Consider the following 9762-nt stretch of genomic DNA (forward strand, 5'->3'; position numbering starts at 1 on the left):
TTGATATTATGTGAAGAGTCCTATCATAAGATAAATCTGTAGTATCAGAAGACAGACATTTTTTAGGTTTTAGTAGTAAGTACATGAAGGGTACTTGGGTAGAAGTCTGTGAAGTTTTGGCTTTCTTGCTACTGCAGAAGTGAAGTGAGCCAAGGACACTGGTGGAATGTGACCTGGGGGTCTTGCTTTAGGACAGATGACCTGAGCATCACTTCTGGTTGCCCGAGTTTTGAGTTGCCTCTTGATGCTAATGACATTGTGATGAGCTAAGCTTACACCGATGAAATAAATAGTAATTGGGGTTGAGCACCTGTGGCTCATCAGCTCCCCCTAGAGGAAGGAGTGGGGTGGTGCTGGAAGGGGTTGCCGGGGCCAATTGCTGATACCACATGGGCCGAGTGTGAGCTCTGGATCAGGGACATCTTGGATCTGGAGTTTGAAAACTTCTTGCGCATGTACCTGCCTGTAATCTATCTTCCAGGCATGGTGAGACCTGTGAAAATAAACCCCAGCCCCTAGTCTGTCCTGCTTGCCGTGCCAGGGCGGGAAGAACACTCTGGATTGGGGGATAGTGGTAGTCATCGCTCCAGGGGCTTCTGTGAGGGGGCTTAGGTCGCCGGTGAGTGTGGCCGTCTGCTGCCCTGTTGCACGCCCTGCCCTTTGCTGCTTCTAAAGAGGGCAAAGCCTGCCTGTGTGGGTGGGAAAGGTATTATTACTGGGGCTCTTGTGGTTATTTCTGCCACCACCATCAGTTACACAGGTGGAAAAGGGTATTAGTTGGGTCAGAAAACTGCCATCGAGTACTCAGATTCCTCTACTTAGATCAAAGAAGGAAAGAAAAGAAAAAAGACACTAATGGGCCCTAAGAGACCAGAATGAACACTGAAGTGCATTTTTTCAGAAACAAAGGCCAGAGAAGGCAGTGAGATGTCCAGGGCAGACATCTTCCTGGCAAGATACAACCCTCCCCCTGACCCCTAAGGCCATTTTTCGTGGCCGGCTACGTGGTAGAGATCCTGCAGGTACGGTCTGCGCATTGTCTTGTGTAATCCTTGGGACAACCCCACGATGAAGGGGTCATTGTACCTCTTTTACAGTTAAGGCAAAGGAGGCTCAAAGACCTTACGAGATTTGTCCACTTCGATAGAGCTAGCAAATGGGAGAGTGAAATTTGAACTTGGTTCTGACTAGATCTAAAGTTTTCCAATTCATAACTTGGATGTTGCCTCCCAGGGCTCCATTTTCCTTCTCAGTAAAATGGGGGAGTGAAACTGGTTCTAAGGCCATCCTTCTAAGCCCAGTGACCACAGGTGGCCATCAGTAATTGAAAAAGGGAAAGTATAGGAAAGAATCCAGTTTGGTGAAACAACAGTTCTGTCTGAATAGAGTGATCCAGGCAAGAGGTGTGTCCCAGGGGCTGGCAGGGGGCACAGACAACTTTGGGAGGAAAGTTCTGAGAAGGTAGAGATTGAGACACGTAGAGTCTGTCTTCCTCAGGCCATTTGGGTCCCCTGGGAAGGACATTAAAGATGCTCTCCTTTCTTGTGCCACTCTGCCCTTTCTCCTAGCCATGAACCCTGGGCTCTCACTCTTTCTTCCTCCCTAGGAAACAGGCGGGCTTGTCTAGCTAGCTTTGGGCCACCAGACTGGACTCTCAGCTCTCAAAACTATGTTTTCCTTACCACTGGATGCTTCTCCTTTTATGCCTCTTCACCACAGGCCCAGCATCAGCACTGGGGGGGTTCCTGGAAAAGTGGCTGGAGACTTCATCCCCTTGTCCATGTCACCAGGCAGATCTTGCTTCTCTGGGAACCATTGTGAATGACCCAAGTACAAAAGTGTAAATCAAAGCCTCCTGATGCTTTGAGACCTTCACCCTTTCACTGAACTGGCAACATCAGCAGCTCTGTCTGCACCCACTGCACCAGTATGACTGTTAGGATTCCAACTGTCACCAGAGCTCCAGCAGACAGGATTCTCTGACCTCACCCATGATGCCAGAACATTCCATGGTCCAGCTCAAACTCATATCCAGCAACTGTAAGACCCTCCAAGACAGTTTCTTTTTTGCAATAAAAACCCCCATGGATGTGCACTCGTGAAAAAATATCAATTTTATTAATGTATAATTTACAGATTAAAATGCGTCTATTTTACGTGTGCATTTGGTGACTTTTGACATATTTATACACCTGTATAATCGGTATCATGATCAATATAGAGAACATTTACATCATCCTAAAATGTTCCCTGTTCCCTTTCTCAATTTTCCATCCCTGGTCCTAGACATCCACTGATCTGCTTTCCGTCTTGATAGATTTGTCTTTTTTATAGTTTCATATAAATGAAATCTTCCAGTATGTAGTCTTCTATGCCTGGCTTCTTTCACTCAGCACAAAAATGTTGAGATTCATCCATGCGATTGCATGTATCATAGGTCATTTCTTTTTCTTCTTTTTTTAGTAACTTGCAGGTTTTATCAAAATGAATCAAAAAAAAAAAAAAAGAAAAGCAAAGGGTAACACAACCCCATATCCCAAAACTTTCTAGATTTTTTAGTGCAAGAAATGTCATATTACTGAAGCACTTGAGGATTATCATGAAATCCTAGTAAAACATGTAATCACCTCAGAAGTGGTAATAAAAAAGAGAAACAACCAAAGAGGCACACAGATTGTTATTTATTTACTTATGTTTTTGAATTTTTGAATTTTATTTTTTTATACAGCAGGTTCTTATTAGTTATCTGTTTTGTTTTTTTTTTTAAAGGATTTTTATACTATATTAAAAAACCACAAAATAAAAAAGGGATCAGTTGACATATATCTTAGAAGTCCTTCCAGAGTCTCTGTACCCACAGCCACGCAGGCTGCCTGTCGCCTTGCTCTCCTCTGCTCAGTCTGCGGCTCGTTGAAGGATCGCTGGAGATGACTCGGGCTCTAGTTCTTACAATCACACTTGTTCTGCCAAACCCAAGACCCTGAATTTATCCAAATTGTAGAAACATGCTTTGACCACCCGTCCACCAAAATACCTCCCATTCAGATCAACAACAGCTTTAATTGCTGATTCAACCCTCTCAAATTCTAAAAATATTCGTACTGCTTCATCATCAGGGGCACCAGGAATTTCAAATATCACACATTTTCCAACTTTGCCATATTTTTCACACTCTTCCTTGGTTTCAACTTGCAAGTCTTCATCTACCTCTCCTGCACCAACCATGTTCCTTAGTAGGACCACTTTAGTAGGACACAACGTATTTCAGTTAATGGATTTGAATTCGACTTCTTGGTTGCATCTTTCTCAGTGGCGTCGCCCAGGATGATCTTGCCTCCCCGCTTGCTGGTCTTCTCCACTGACAGCGCTGTGCTCAAGCCCTGCTCTGGCTTCCCAAGACCCTGGCCTTCCCGGAAGCCGTACTTCTGCATGATTTTATGTGCTACTGTGCCACCCATGTTGGGGAGGAAGGAGTTGCCGGGGCCGGTTGGGGATCTGGGTCTGTCTTGTTCCTCGTACACTGGGGGAGGGATAGCAGCTTTGGAAGACGGTGAGCGAGGTCTTGAATCCTCTGCATAAGGAAAGTCTCGGGGTAACTCTTTGTGTTTCTCTACAAGAGAAGTGGGTGGTGCAATGGCAGCTCCGCCCATACTTCTCTTCCTCCTCTCTGGCTCGTAATCTTCATCTTCATCAGAATCTGAATCTGGTCGCCTGGAAAACCCCCTAGCTTCACGTCTGTCTTTACGCCTCTTTTCTCTCTCTTCTATTTCTGTCTTTACAGCTCCCGCTGTCTCTGTCGCTCCTCTCTTTGGCACCTCACTACTTTCTCATAATCGTTAGGAAACCTGGGATCATATTCATCAGCTAGGGGAATCAAAACTTCTCCTGCAGGAAACCCCCTGGGAACCGGATCCTTGAGGCCCGCTGCCACGTGCGGCGGAGTGTCCACAATCTGCCTCTGGTCTGAAGAGCCACCTCGCTTCAGGTCGCTTACTGGGGCAAGGACTGTACTTTGTTTTGTCCTCTGGCTGTTCGCCTGAGTGACAGCTGCCTTCTTCACCTGGAGCTGAGACTACAGAAGTTTGAAGTTTTGGGACCAGGCTGCTGTTTTTGAGGCACTGGTCTCCACTCCCAGGTCGTCGTACAGGGACATCTCAGTTTAATGCCGGCCGCGGCGGCGCACCGGGGCCGAGGCGCCGCGGACTCGACGGGCTGGACGCTGGGTGTCAGCCCCAGACGTCTGGACCTCTCCGGCGCCAACCCCTACGCAGAGTCCGTGGGGCGCCCGGCGGCGCCGTCATGTCTTTTTTTTAATTGAGGTATAGTTGATGTACAATGTTATGTAAGTTACAGGTGTATAACATAATGTTTCATAATTTTTAAATGTTATACGCCACTTACAGTTATTATAAAATATTGGCTATATTCCCTGTGTTGTACAATATGTCCATGTAGCTTATTTCTTTTATACACAGTAGTTTGGTACCTCTTAATCCCCTACCCATATGTTGCCCCTCCCCTCTTCCCTCTCCCCACTGGTAGCCACTAGTTTGTTCTCTATATCTGTGAGTCTCATTTTTGTTATGTTCACTAGTTTGTTATATTTTCTTAGATTCCACATGTAAGTGGTATCATACAGTATTTGTCTTTCTCTGTCTGACATTTCCCTTAGCATAATTTCCTCCAAGTCCATCCATGTTGTTAAAGGTCATTTTTATTATTGCCGAGTAGTTTCAGTTGTATGGATATACTTCAATTTGTTTATCCATTCCCCTGTTAATGGGCAGGTGGATGGTTTCTAGTCTTTGACTACTATGAATAAAATTGCTATAACATTTACATACTAATCTTTGTGTAGACATGTGTTTTAATTTCTCTTGGGTAGCAGCCAGGAGTGGAATTGCTGAGTCTGTGGTACATATGTGCTTAACTTTATAAGAAATTTGTGTTAGGTTTTGTCAGATACTTTTTTTTGCATCTATTGAGCAAATCATGTGGGTTTTCTTCTTTGATCTGTTAATATGGTGAAATACAATAATTGAAATTCAAACGTTAAATATTCAAACACTTGATCCATGATGATTAACCTTTTCTATACATTGCCTGACTTGATTTCTTAAAATTTTGTTACAGATTTTTGCAATCATATTATGAAGGATGTTGGTCTCAGTTTTTCATTTCTTTGCAATGTGTTTGCCTGGTTTAGGTATCAAGATAATGTTGGTCTCATAAAATGACTTGGGAAGTGTTCTCTCTTCCTCTGTTCTCTGGTAGAATTGGTATTATTTCTTCCTTAAATGCTTGATAGAATTTATCAGTAAAGATATCTGGGTCTGGAAGTTTCTTTGTTAGAAGGTTTTAAATTACAAATTGATTATTTTTTGGCCACGCCACGCAGCATGCGGGATCTTAGTTCCCCAACAAGGGGTCGAACCCATGCCCCCGGCAGTGGAAGCGAGGTATCTTAACCATTGGATTGCCAGGGAATCCCACAAATCAGTTTTCTTTAACAGATATTGAGATACTCAGATTTCCTATTTCTTCTTGAGTCAGTTTTATTAATTTCTATCTTTCAAGACACTTGTTTATTTCATATAAGTTGCTGAGTTTATTGGCAAACATCTTTTCGCAGTCTTCTCTTATTGTCCCTTTAATGACTTTAAAGTTAGTAGTGATGTTCCTGCTATCATTTCTGCTATTGGTAATTGTGTTTTATTTTCTTTTTAACTTGATCAGTCTGGCTAAGGGTTTGTCAAATTTGTTGATATTTTTCAGGGAATGAGCTTTTGGTGTAAGTAATTTTTTTTGTTTCTTTGACCATATTCTATTTCATTGATTTCTGTTCTTATTTTTGTTTATTTTGGTGAAAGTTTAGACAATTAATCTTAGACATTTCTTGTTCTTGTTTTATTGTTAACTTTTTAAATGTATAGAAATGTATACCTTAGAAAGTGAGAATTTCCCATAACCCATTCCCCCCTGAGGTAACTGCCTTTCTACCAATGTGCTGATCACCAAAGACGTACTAAAGGACTTGACATCCCTCTAATCCACCACATGCCTTTGAACATGTGTGCCTTTGCTCCTGGCATTCCTTCAGAAAGGAATACTCTCCCCAACATTCTCCACCTGGTGAATTCATAGTTATTAAGGTCCATCTCAAATACCACGTCCTCCTTGAACTTTCCTTCAGTTCTTCCAATCAGAGTTCATTCTCTTCTCTGTGAACCACTGGACTCTGTGCATGATTGTACTATATTGATCATTGGAAGGGTAGAATTTGAACATGGTCCATTTGTTCCAAAGTCCACACTTTGGTGTGCTATGCTGCTTCCTTGGCATTTTTCTATTGGGTTTTAGAGCAGTTTTCTATAATTCTTGACTTACTATACTCTTTCTGTTTGTTTGTTTTAACTGAGGTATAATTCACATTACATAAAATTCTCCTTTTTAAGGTGCACAATTATTACAGGATTTTAATCTCCAATTTCTTTATGGAAAGAATTATATTTATCTTAGTATTTCCAGTTCCTGGTACAGTACTTAACACTCAATATAAGACATTCAGTAAATGTTTCCTGAATTAAGAAAATAAGTGTTTACCATATGTTCTCTGCTGGTATTTCTCAAATTCAATGTGCATACAAATCACCCAGGGAGACTGTTAAAATGCAGATTCTGATTTGGAAGTGGAATCTGAGATCTAAACTTCTGACAAGCTTTTTACATGATGCCTATGCTGCTGATCTGAGGACTACACTTTGTTTATTTTGTTTGTTTTTAATTTTTTTTATTTTTATTTTTTATTTTTTTAAACGTTTTATTGGAGTGTAATTGCTTTACAGTGGTGTGTTAGTTTCTGCTTTATAACAAAGTGAATCCGTTATACATATACATATATCCCCGTATCTCTTCCCTCTTGGGTCTCCCTCCCTCCCACCCTCCCTATCCCACTGTTCTAGCTGGTCACAAAGCACTGAGCTGATCTCCCTGTGCTATGCAACTGCTTCCCACTAGCTATCTATTTTACATTTTGTAGTGTATATATGTCCATATATACACTACCACTCTCTCACTTTGTCCCAGCTTACGCTTCCCCCTCCCTGTGTCCTCAAGTCCATTCTCTAGTAGGTCTGCATCTTTATTCCTGTCTTGCCCCTAGGTTCTTCATGACCTTTTTTTTTTTTTTTTTAGATTCCATATATATGTGTTAGCATACTGTATTTGTTTTTCTCTTTCTGACTTACTTCACTCTGTATGACAGACTCTAGGTCCATCCACCTCACTACAAATAACTCAATTTCGTTTCTTTTTATGGCTGAGTAATATTCCATTGTATATATATGCCACATCTTCTTTATCCATTCATCTGTTGATGGACACTTAGGTTGCTTCCATGACCTGGCTATTTTAAATAGTGCTGCAATGAAAATTGTGGTACATGACTCTTTCTGAATTATGGTTTTCTCAAGGTATATGCCCAGTAGTGGGATTGCTGGGTCGTATGGTAGTTCTATTTTTAGTTTTTTAAGGAACCTCCATACTGTTCTCCATAGTGGCTGTATCAATTTACATTCCCACCAACGGAGCAAGAGGGTTCCCTTTTCTCCACACCCTCTCCAGCATTTATTGTTTGTAGATTTTTTGATGATGGCCATTCTGACCGGTGTGAGGTGATACCTCATTGTAGTTTTGATTTGCATTTCTCTAATGATTAACGATGTTGAGCATTCTTTCATGTGTTTGTTGGCAATCTGTATATCTTCTTTGGAGAAATGTCTATTTAGGTCTTCTGCCCATTTTTGGATTGGGTTGTTTGTTTTTTTGATATTGAGCTACATGAGCTGCTTGTAAATTTTGGAGATTAATCCTTTGTCAGTTGCTTCATTTGCAAATATTTTCTCCCATTCTGAGGGTTGTCTTTTCGTCTTGTTTATGGTTTCCTTTGCTGTGCCAAAAGCTTTTAAGTTTCATTAGGTCCCATTTGTTTATTTTTGTTTTTATTTCCATTTCTCTAGGAGGTGGGTCAAAAAGGATCTTGCTGTGATTTATGTCATAGAGTGTTCTGCCTATGTTTTCCTCTAAGAGTTTGATGGTGTCTGGCCTTACATTTAGGTCTTTAATCCATTTTGCGTTTATTTTTGTGTATGGTGTTAGGGAGTGTTCTAATTTCATTGTTTTACATGTAGCAGTCCAGTTTTCCCAGCACCACTTATTGAAGAGGTTGTCTTTTCTCCATTGTATATTCTTGCCTCATTTATCAAAGATAAGTTGCCCATATGTGCGTGGGTTTATCTCTGGGCTTTCTATCCTGTTCCATTGATCTATATTTCTGTTTTTGTGCCAGTACCATACTGTCTTGCTTACTGTAGCTTTGTAGTATAGTCTGAAGTCCGGGAGACTGATTCCTCCAGATCCGTTTTTCTTTCTCAAGATTGCTTTGGCTATTCGGGTCTTTAGTGTTTCCATACAAATTGTGAAATTTTTTGTTCTACTTCTGTGAAAAATGCCATTGGTAGTTTGATAGGGATTGCATTGAATCTGTAGATTGCTTTGGGTAGTACAGTCATTTTCACAATGTTGATTCTTCCAATCCAAAAACATGGTATATTTCTCCATCTATTTGTATCATCTTTAATTTCTTTCATCAGTGTCTTATAATTTTCTGCATACAGGTCTTTTGTCTCCTTAGGTAGGTTTATTCCTAGGTATTTTATTCTTTTTGTTGCAATGGTAAATGGGAATGTTTTCTTAATTTCACTTTCAGATTTTTCATCATTAGTGTATAGGAATGCAAGAGATTTCTGTGCATTAATTTTGTATCCTGCTACTTTACCAAATTCATTGATTAGCTGTAGTAGTTTTCTGGTAGCATCTTTAGGTTTCTCTGTGTATAGTATCATCTGCAAACAGTGACAGCTTTATTTCTTCTTTTCTGATTTGGATTCCTTTTATTTCTTTGTCTTCTCTGATTGCTGTGGCTAAAACTTCCAAAACTATGTTGAATAATAGTGGTGAGAGTGGGCAGCCTTGTCTTGTTCCTGATCTTAGTGGAAATGGTTTCAGTTTTTCACCATTGAGGATGATGTTGGCTGTGAGTGTGTCATATATGGCCTTTATTATGTTGAGGTAAGTTCCCTCTATGCCTACTTTCTGGAGGGTTTTTATCATAAATGGGTGTTGAACTTTGTCAAAAGCTTTCTCTGCATCTTTTGAGATGATCATATGGTTTTTCTCCTTCAGTTTGTTAACATGGTGTATCACATAGATTGATTTGCATATATTGAAGAATCCTTGCATTCCTGGGATAAACCCCACTTGATCATGGTGTATGATCCTTTTAATGTGCTGTTGGATTCTGTTTGCTGGTATTTTGTGGAGGATTTTTGCATCTATATTCATCAGTGATATTGGTCTGTAGTTTTCTTTTTTTGTGACCTCTTTGTCTGGTTTTGGTATCAGGGTGATGATGGCCTCATAGAATGAGTTTGGGAGTGTTCCTCCCTCTGCTATGTTTTGGAAGAGTTTGAGAAGGATAGGTGTTAGGTCTTCTCTAAATGTTTGATAGAATTCGCCTGTGAAGCCATCTGGTCCTGGGCTTTTGTTTGTTGGAAGATTTTTAATCACAGTTTCAATTTCAGTGCTTGTGATTGGTCTGTTCATATTTTCTATTTCTTCCTGGTTCAGTCTTGGAAGGTTGTGCAATTCTCAGAATTTGTCAGTTTCTTCCAGGTTAGGACCACACTTTGAATTGCAATGCTC

At 40.7% G+C, this 9762-nt stretch overlaps 1 pseudogene across 1 annotated transcript; it reads right to left on the reverse strand.

Annotated features, from left to right (window-relative positions):
• Nucleotides 1-2441: 2441 nt before the first annotated feature.
• On the reverse strand, nucleotides 2442-4170 carry LOC309634198 (splicing factor 45 pseudogene; annotated as a pseudogene). Its single transcript has one exon. The product of its transcript is annotated as a splicing factor 45 pseudogene (transcript).
• Nucleotides 4171-9762: the final 5592 nt, after the last annotated feature.

Source organism: Balaenoptera borealis, assembly GCF_965194805.1.
Source record: "Balaenoptera borealis genome assembly, chromosome: 8".
NCBI classification, from domain to species: Eukaryota; Metazoa; Chordata; class Mammalia; order Artiodactyla; family Balaenopteridae; genus Balaenoptera; species Balaenoptera borealis.